The sequence below is a fragment of the Spinacia oleracea genome, chromosome 3 (assembly GCF_020520425.1).
Source record: "Spinacia oleracea cultivar Varoflay chromosome 3, BTI_SOV_V1, whole genome shotgun sequence".
NCBI lineage: Eukaryota > Viridiplantae > Streptophyta > Magnoliopsida > Caryophyllales > Amaranthaceae > Spinacia > Spinacia oleracea.
In genome coordinates, this window is record NC_079489.1 from 106964275 (window position 1) to 106974670 (window position 10396).

General features: G+C 37.9%; 1 long non-coding RNA gene across 4 annotated transcripts; it reads right to left on the bottom strand.

Annotated features, from left to right (window-relative positions):
* Window positions 1-3544: 3544 nt before the first annotated feature.
* Window positions 3545-8048, bottom strand: LOC110785231 (uncharacterized). 4 transcript variants are annotated; one of them, XR_002532535.2, is made up of 7 exons: window positions 7773-8048; window positions 7547-7606; window positions 6690-6768; window positions 5341-5488; window positions 4502-4623; window positions 4026-4399; window positions 3545-3935 (listed from the first exon to the last, which is right to left on the bottom strand). It is a non-coding gene; the product is annotated as an uncharacterized lncRNA (long non-coding RNA). The 4 variants fall into 4 exon arrangements; XR_002532536.2 differs by having other exon boundaries at window positions 7547-7612; XR_002532537.2 differs by having other exon boundaries at window positions 4026-4387; window positions 7547-8048.
* Between the last annotated feature and the right edge of the window lie 2348 nt (window positions 8049-10396).

Here is a 10396-nt window from a genome sequence, read left to right on the forward strand (position 1 = left end):
CGATGCCCAGCAAGCCACACGCATCCAACACGCCAAGGCCTCGACCAGGCCCAGCGCATGACCAGGCCCAGCCAAGCCTTGGCGCGCGACAAAGCTAAGCGATGGGCTGCGAGCATGGGCCTCAGCGCTGTGCGCTCGGCATGGGCCGCAAGGCTTGCGTGCAGGCGTGCGGTGCTTGTGCGCTGCTCGTGTGCGTGACGAATCCTAATGCTATCGGAATTAGTGCATTGATTAAATCCTAATCCTAAAAGATTAAATTTATTATTTAGAGTTCTAAAAGGATTCTAATTAATAAATTAGTATTCTAACAGGATTCGAATTCCTTTTCCATAGTCCTATAAATATATGCCTAGGGTCATAAATTTATACACGAGTTTTCAATAAGTATTCACACAATAAAACAGAGATTTTTGAGCAGAAAAATCAGTCACATTCTTGCCCGTAAATAGCCGAAATTTATAGTATCTTAAGGGCGATTCTAGTTGGTCAATCTTAAGGCGGATCCGGACGTGCTGTGGACTATCTACGGAGGGACGACGATTGGAGTCCTAAAGACTTGTTCTTGTTCGGTTCGGGCGCAGCTAGGGAAGGCACGCTACAAAGTGTATGCACCTAAATTATGCTAAATGATTATGTGTAAATAATATGTTTCCTGGCATTAAGGTTTTCCGCATGATTAATGTTTTGTCATATGTATCATAACCTAACAGACTGAATCCGTAGGGTCACAAAAATAGTACGTAAACGGATCAAGTATTTGATTACATTAAATACTCCATCTATGGATATTCGGAATCGACGATTCTTGGTTTCAGTGGGAGCTGAGATCGTCAAAGGCAAACAATATAATGGAATACTCCGGAAACGATGATATTGCTGGAAACGGAAATATGGATCGTATCGGAAATATAAATATTATCCAAGTCGTAGATATTATCGGAAAATATGGTACGTATCGGAAAATATTAACGGAAATGGAAATATTGTCGGAATCTGAAATATTGCCGGAAACGGAAATATTGTCGGAATCGGAAAATATTGTCGGAATCGGAAAATATTGTCGGAATCGGAAAATAATTCCGGAAACGGAAATATTAAATATTTGTTCGAAACGGAAATTAATTTCGGAATCGGAAATGTTAAATATTGTTCGTATCGGAAATGAATTCCGGAATCAGGAAATTAATCAGAAGCGCGTTGTACGAATTAGCATCGGACGAGACTTGCTAGACGAAGGCCCAGCACGAATCCAGGCCCGGGTCCAGCAAGCCAGCGCGCCATACAAGACAACCAAGGCCACGCCAGGCCCAGCGCAAGGCCAGGCCCAGCAGGTCAAGGCTGCCAGCATGGCTGCGCGCGCAATGGGCTGGGAGCAAGGCTACTCGCGTGGGCTGCGAGGCTCGCGTGGGCCGCAAGGCTTGCGTGGGCTGAGCGCCTGCACAAGCCATGCTCGTGTGTGTGTGTTTATGTCCGATACAAATCCTAAATTTAATGGGATTCGTTTAAAGATTAAAATCCTAATCCTAATGGATAAATTAGTTAATAAGAGTTTTCATAAAATTCTAATTAAGCTAATTAGTTTCCTAGTAGGATTCCAATTTCCTTTCCATACCCTTATAAATATGTGGCCCTGGTTCACAATTTATATACAACATTCAAGTATTCAAAGTGACTTTTTTGAGAGCAAAATTCAGTCAAACAATTGCCCCATATTAGCCGAATATTACTAGTACCTTAAGGGCGATTCTAGTTGGTCAATCTTAAGGCGGATCCGGACGTGTTGTGGACTATCTATAAAACCACCATAAAAATTGTTAATTTATGATAAATTTTAAATTTTTATGACCTAGATTTGAATCCATGATGATCGAAAATTAATTGATTAATAAATTTTCGATTTTTCGCCCTAAAATTATGAAATTAATATGATTTATTAATTTGTCATTAATTTTTAAAATAAAAGTTTTTATTTTTATGGAAAACTCTCATAAATGTTGCACACCCAAAGCAATGGACGCTACGTGTTACCCTTAAGGGGTGTTGTATAGTGCGGGCATGCGACGACGAGCAAGGGAGCTCGTCGCCCGTGCGGCACGAATGCAACGAGCAACAAGCAAGGCGCGCGCGCAAGGCCCAGCGCCTGGGCGTGTGTGCTGTGCGATGGGCGAGGGAGATGGGGAAAGGCACAAGCGAGCAAGCAAGATGCGTGTGGGCAGCGATGGGGCTGCGCCACAGCGCAACAAGCAGACGCGACGAGCAATGGGGATGCGCGCAGCGTGGCCTGCGATGGCTGCGTGTGCGTGTGGCGCTGCTGCTCGTGCCTTGTGCAGCGATCAGTCGTGCGGGGCAAGGCAGCCTCGTGGCTTGATGGGGCTTGGGCGCAAGCCCAAGTGCCTCGTCTTGTTACGATTGATGCGTTTTAATTTTAATTTTAAATTTCAGTTCGGAAACGTTTTTTAATTAATTTTAAAATTCCTAATTTAAATTGTTTTCTCGGAATTTAATTTTGAATAATCTAATTATTATAAATTTTATTTATTCTAATTATTTTACTAAAATTAAAACCTTGAATTAATTTAAATTCATTTTAATTCAACTGAAAAATAAATTAAATGGATTCAATTATAAATTTATATGAGCTTTAAATTTTAATTAAATTTGTATGTTTCCGGTTAGACTAGGGAATACATTTTTATGTTTAAAATTAGTAAAGCATGTGAATTTATTGGTTTAAGTGGGAGCATTTTAGTCATAAACTCTTGATTAGGTCTACATTCCTTTAAGGTTAAACAACTTTATTAGAATTAATAAGGACTGAATAATTGGTAGATTATTGGTGCCCTTGATTAATTGCTGCAAATATTTATTTGATGCATATCATGTTCTACTAACCAGCTATGTGGGCCATTCATGATAATGAATGGGTGAATGGTATATATAGTATAATGTACTGTTTTGCAGGTTATTGAAAAGTGACTAGTATGGCCCAAATAGGATAGAAAATATGGTATGCGTACCATTAATTTAATTGTAATATTGGTCTAAAGTACCAAATTTTATTGCTTTTAAATATGGTATCACTAGAGGAAAAAACCTCAATTGTGGGCTCATTTTAAGGGGTTTAGAGCGGGCTTTTACATGTGCAGCACATGGACTGCCCGCATTTGATGTTTCTCAAGTGCTGCCAAAATATTGGCAGCACTTGACGGTTCAAGTGCTGCCAATTTGAAAAATGAGCCCGCACTTGACTAATTTATTGCTGCCAATTTTGGAATATGAGCCCGCACTTGACAAATTTGGTGCTGCCAATTTTGAAAATGAGCCTGCATTTGACAAATTTGGTGCTGCCAATTTTGCAATTGAACCCGCACTTGACCTAGAAATGGGCAGCACAAGTATAAAAATGAGCCGCACATGGCATATAAATGAGCCGCACTTGATCTAGATTTGTTATATAACCAATTCTCGGCTACATATATTATACAATTGGACCACGCCACTAGTTAACCTCCATACATCACATTAAAAAGTATCCAATTATATATATAATTAAATTGAATAGTATATAATTGTAAATATAAAAGTCGATTACATTACAATTATACCAAAAATAAGCTTCAATATCAACTAACATTGGCAAGCCATATCATTCTCAACAATGCCGATGCAAAAAACGTAAGCTAAATAGATACAAGTAGTTGATTTCCTACCAATTAAAAAGAAAATCAACAAAAGTCCTTACTTCCACATATGGTTCACATTGCCAAGAAAATAACTTAAAAGTTCCATAAACCAGAAGACTCTGATCATTCTCTACCTGCACTCTCCCACAATTACCATGATAATACAACATACTATACTTCAAAACTCCGAGTCCTAGCTCTACTCATGATCTCATAACGGCCGCATAAAAGTTCAATTGAGCCTCGGAGCAGCTGCATCAGCAAGAAAATTCGAGAGGGATGTTCAGTTAGAAATAATGTCTACTCCGTAGTACGTAGTACAAGTTTATTCAGCATATGTACCTTATATTATTTCTTACATAACCAAATTTCCAGCTCCTAGTGCACTTCAAGGCATTCGTCAGTTCAGGTTTCAAAGACAACAATCTCCAATTATAGCCCCTTCGCTCAGTGTAGTATGCATCAGAGTGACAGACAGAGGAATGGCCAGGAAGTTGCGAGCCATCCAAGAAAGCTGAGGATACTTGAGCCCGTTTTCTTCCCACCAGTGCAACACGCTGAAGTTCTACATCTGTGGTAAGACCGGCTCTTCAAGATACAAATCCAAATCTGACCATTGATATTCATCATTCTTATATTGCACTGACTGGAAATACTACATTCAGGCACTAACTGGAAATACATTTCACTATCGTGAAGGATTCCTGCAATAATACCTGTACAGAATCAGAGGGGGGAAAGGTTCATAATTCAAGCTCAGGAAAAAACACAGCTGACTGCAAGAAAGAGGAACTGGGAATGGATTTATAGAGACATACACGTAAATCTTAATGGCATATATCGAGGAATATTTTCGCAAAAGACGCTCAATAGAATACCAAATTGCTCGATCTGATCGACTGATCCATCTTGATACCCGACACGTGCATTTGGATTGAGGCTGCTCAAGTAGTTTACAGAAGTATTCGTAGTTAGTCACAGATTATAACAGAAAATAATCAGGACTTCAAGTGGACTCAGAACCTCAGGCTAGCAGACATACTAAACTAATTAACTAAGTGCATAAATGAGGCTTTGCCGACGCTCATCAACGGAATAAATATTATTCAAAAAAGAAAGTTCCTGCTAGGAGAACGATTAATCACAAATGACAAACACTATGAATCAGAACGATGGAAGGGGAAAGTTATAGATATGATCAGAAGATTAGAACAAATAAACTAGTTGCTTACTGGTTACAAGTGAGCTCTAGGACTCCAGATAACGAATACTAAAAGGTTTCATCTCATCCAAAGATAATTAACACAACATTCAGCTGGTTTTGAGTAACTGAAGTAACAAAGTCACGGTGCCATTCAACTAGTGGTGGTGAGTCAGTGATATTAGCACGACAGTAAAGTAGGATAGATTACAATGTTGATTTCACTACAACAAAGATCTAGAGTGTTGACAGTAAACGTGATATAGCTAATGCACTAAGACGAGGGTGCAGATCTTTTAATCTCAAGATCATATCATAGCCATCATAAAATGGTCATATATTACTAATAATATGATTAATAACATCAACAATGAATGTGGTTTCTAATTCAGAAAAATGCTACTATACTGCTGATCCGGCAATCCCGAATAGCTCTCACAGGTTGAAATATATTACCAGAGTTTTGAGCAGCAACAATGCTTTGGATAAGCAAAGGTCCAAATCACTTATTGAGATACTGCTATGCGGAACTTTACGTCTGGGATTGTATGACTGAACCACAACCAAGGCATCCCACTATCTTTGATCTGCTCACTCTCGACATCTGCATGCCAATTAGAAATTATATCCCTAATTATCATTTCTGGTGAGATTAGACTAGAAATGTATAGTTAGAGATAGATTTGGGGCTAATAGTAACCATTCAACTGAACATTAAAAAAGCCTAACAACCTGCTATTGACATATTGCGTCACCAATTTACCAAGGAAAACATAATTTACACTTATATTAGCTCCCCCCCCCCCCCCCCCCCTCTTTGAAAATAAAACTACAATTCCAGCGCAACCCAAACTTCCTTGACCAAGAAGAACCATTTTGCATCACAACTAAGCAGAATATGATTGATATGTTGCAACAGGACTAGCCAACAAAAAATCTGTCAGGTTCACTGATGAACTATAGTCTCACATAACATTATTGTCATAGACAACTTTCTGATCAACTCTCAAGATATAAACTACTTGTGCATAAAATCACACAAGTACCCACTCTAGCACTGTGCAATGCCGCAATATGCCAAAAAGTTCCACACATAGACAATTCTATTATTTCACAGTTCAATAAACAATCAAATTCTGACCCTCCGATGAACTTCTAGGCTCCAGCATAAATAATAATGTTGACACAACTTTCCAGTAAAAGCCTAATATGGGGTTCTTAGCAATAAACAAATGAAATTGATCCACTATGAGAACTAACGTCATGCCAGTCCCACAATTATTGGAAAAAGCATCTCACATAGTCATAGTGAGTGGGTAGACCAAGAAAAGATCAACGAGCAGAACAAGCAACACTAAATTGTAACAAAAGAAAGGATGGAGGGGAAAAAACATATTGTTCCAACTGTGCAAAATATTGTGCAACTTTCTGTCTGTTCTAGTTTACAGAGGTTGTCACCTCTTCACTTTTAAAAAGATATGCAACTTTCTCATACTAAGCAATAGCCTGCTCCAAATTTTTATCAGTCTCATATATTACAGCGATTTCCTATGCAAATGAGATGAATCATGAGTGATAATGAGCAAATAAATTGTCATTATCCCTTTCATATAAAGGATATAATGACCCCTGTGCAATTGATCAGGCGTAATGTGCATAATTACAAACGAAAGAGTTTCTAATCATCATCAAAATCGACCTAATTAAAAATAAAGTTAAAAGGTGATATTATAGAGATATTAGAAAGAAATTAACTCGTGTATCAACCAAATAGAGCAAAACCAACTTTCAACCATTTAGTTTACCTTATAGAATCTAGCACACATATTGAGTTTTCCATTTCAAGGAAGCTATTTACAGCCTGCTCCAAGCAAGATACCGCCTCTGTAAAGCATAAAGATTTGAAAAGATTAGAACTCGTCCCAACCAAAATCTTGTTACCTAGCTCGACAAGCCTACATATCATAACTAGTGGGACTGGGATCTTAGTGATATCTACACGAAACATAATTAGCAACATTTCATTAACAACGGCCATTAGAAAATGCACCGCAATTATAGAATAGTGCAACTCAACTTGATGCATTTTCGTAAATGTTACTTCAGACAATGATGTTCTGTGAAACTCTAGTTCATCAATTAACCTGGCAGATTGTTTGTTGTCCAATTTTTCTCATTCTCTCCCTTCTTCGCGAATTACAGAAAAAGTATAAAAAATCATTTGAATAGAAAGAATTTTCAAGAGAACTAGGAAGCATGAATTTCCTCTCTTCTATTAAAAGTATACCGTGCGAATAGAAAGAATTTTCAAGAGAACTAGGGAAACTAGGTAGTTAGTATGATTCATTCGGTTGTTCCTTACCTAATAATATCAGTTATTCACACTATCTTTTACACGACTACACCCTTGATCTTATTGGACTCCCATCAATAAGAAACTCCTAAAAAACCAGCTGACATAAATCACCTTCAGTGTAATTAGACTGACTTCCCTATAATTAGACTGATATTAAAACTATTTCATTACATTATGCACCCATAAAATTCCAAATTTTTACCGACCAAAGCAAGAAAAAAGAAAGCTACAACACAAAAGAAACTAGATCAAGCACAAAATTAAATAGTAGTTTAGAAGTAAATTTAAGAAATTAGATTATCAAACCTCCTTACGAGTTCGATGTTGAAGGTTGATGGGGAAAAAATACAAAATCTTCATATTTCTCTTCTCCTCCCCCAATCGAATTTGTCACCACAATATCAACCAAAAAGAAATTATAAAAATTTAGAGTCTGAAATACAAAGAAACCCTAGAAAAATAAAACTTCAAATACATAGAAAGAATATGTAAAACAAAAATTGATAGGAGTAGCAAGAGAAGCGACGCTCACTAGAGGTTGAATCATGAAGCTCAACTGCTCAAACCAACATCAATCAACATCAACAAGCAGGTTACAATTACAAATTAGGGTTTTTAACCCACGGCTGGAAGAGGAAGCGTCGACGGTAAGGGAACAACGTCGGTGGTAGGGGGAACATCAACGGCTTGTTAGAAGCTAGAGAAGGGGATTGAGCAGAGAACTAGAGAACCAGAGAGGGGAAGGAGAGAGAAGCGGGAACCAGAGAAGGGGAAGGAGGAGAAGCGGGAAATGAAAATATTTTGGGAAACATTTTTAGAAATATATTGTGCGCCTCTTTTGTAAAATGAGCCCGCACTTGAGTTTAAAGCCCGCACATGAACTCAAGTGCTGCCAATTTTTTAAAATGAGTCTGCACTTGTGAAAATATATTATTTCTCTTTTTTTTAGTGCTCTCAAGTGCTGCCAATTTACTAAATGAGCCGCACTTGAAGGGAAGCACATGGAGATTTTTGCTCTAGTGTATGCGTACCATCAAATAGTTATAATTAGTTTAATTATAGCTGATCCTATTTGAAGAAAATGTCGCCTCCCATGGTGAAATTCAAGACGGAGTTTCCAACCCATTTTCAAGACGGACTTTGAACTTGAAGCTTCAAGATGAAGTCGGGCCATACTAGATCACATTTATATCTTATGCATGTTTTAAGTTATTTATTGCTTTAAATATGTCTTATTATGCATGAGATTATGGCTTGATTATGTTGCATGATTAAGGATTTTAGTTCACTTAAAATCTAACCAACATAAGAGCCTTAAGTTCCAAACTTTAAAATTGAGTTAAAAGGCGCCATGCCAAAATAACACTTACTTGGATAACCTTTACATCAATCTTAGTATAGTTTTCCGCCATAGCGAGGTGTTACTTATTGATTCTAAAGGGGTAAGGTACACAAATAATTGTGAGTACACGTTAGTTTTGGTGAAACTCAACGATATAAGTAAGGAGTCCTTTTATGTCGTGGCAAAATCGATAGGTTTACCTAATAAGTTCTTAGACGTACCTATCAACCAAGAGTAGTTTATAGACTATTAGCAAAAGGCTTTTGCTTACCTATAATATTTTAGAATTGAGTCAAAATACATAATGTGCTTAATTCTTCAATGATTTAAGGATCTTGGAATCATTTTATTCACACCTGCCGGAACACATAACTTGAATAAAATGCTTAATAAATGATAAATTATGCATGTTTGCTAGAATTTAAAAGTTTATTAAGAGAAACTGTGAATGGTTATTTATTTGTTTATTCTTTTTCAATTGTAGTTTTAACTATGGCAAACAACAATTCATTCAACATCCGATCAATTCTCGAAAAGGAGAAGTTGAACGGGAAAAACTTCCTTGACTGGCAAAGGAACTTGCAAATAGTTCTTATGTAGGAAGAAAAGGAGTATGTCCTGGAAGAGGCGATGCCTGAAGCCGCGGGCGACGGGGTCACTCAGGCAGCCCTCAATCGTTGGATTGATGCCAACAAGGATGTAAAATGTCTAATGCTTGCAACCATGAGTGCAGATCTACAGAAAACGTTCATCAACTCAGATGCTTTCACGATCATCAATGAGTTAAAGAACATGTTCCAAGATCTGGCTCGAGTCGACAGATTCGAGACTCATTGGCAAATTCTTGAGACCAAGCTTAAGAAAGGCGAGCCCGTAAGTCCACATGTTCTCAAAATGATTGGACTCATTGAGAATATGAGTCGGCTGGATCAGCAATTCTCTCAGGAAATGGATGTAGACACCATCCTCCATTCTCTTCATAACGGGTATGATCAGTTCAAGCTGAACTACAGTATGAATAGTCTGGACAAAACGCTCACTGAGCTTCACGGTATGCTGAAAACCGCTGAAAAGACGCTCAAAAGTGATAAGCAAGATGTGCTTATGGTGCGTTGGGGCAAGTTCAAGAAATCTGGTAAGAAGAGGAATGCTAAGAAAGGTGGCAACATGGCCAGCCAGACTAAGCAACCAAGCGGCACCAAATCTGAAAAGAAGAAGGTGAGCCAACCCACTTCTGAATCTGAATGCTTCTACTGCAAGAAGAAGGGGCATTGAAAGAGAGATTGCTTGAATCTTAAGAAAGATCAGAAGAACGGAACAGTCGTTCCATCTTCAGGTATTTTCGTTATAGACTGTATACTTGCTAATTCAACTTCTTGGGTATTAGATACAGGTTGTGGCTCACACTTACGTTCCAATTCACATGGACTAAGAAGAACAAGAAGGTTAAGCAAGGGTGAAGTCGACCTACGAGTGGGAAATGGAGCACGGATTGCTGCATTAGCTGTAGGAATTTATTATTTGTCGTTGCCCTTTGGGCTAGTTTTGGAACTGGAAGACTGTTTCCATGTTCCAAGTCTTACTAAAAACATCATTTCTCTTTCTTTCTTAGATGCTAAGGGATTTTCCTTTTTAATAAAAGACAATAGTTGTTTGTTTTATTTTAAAGAGATGTTTCATGGATCTGCTAGATTAGTCAATGGACTTTATTTATTAGATCACGACAAACAAGTTTATAACATAAATACCAAAAAGGCCAAAAAGGATGATTCAGATCTCACCTATCTGTGGCATTGTCGATTAGGCCATATTAA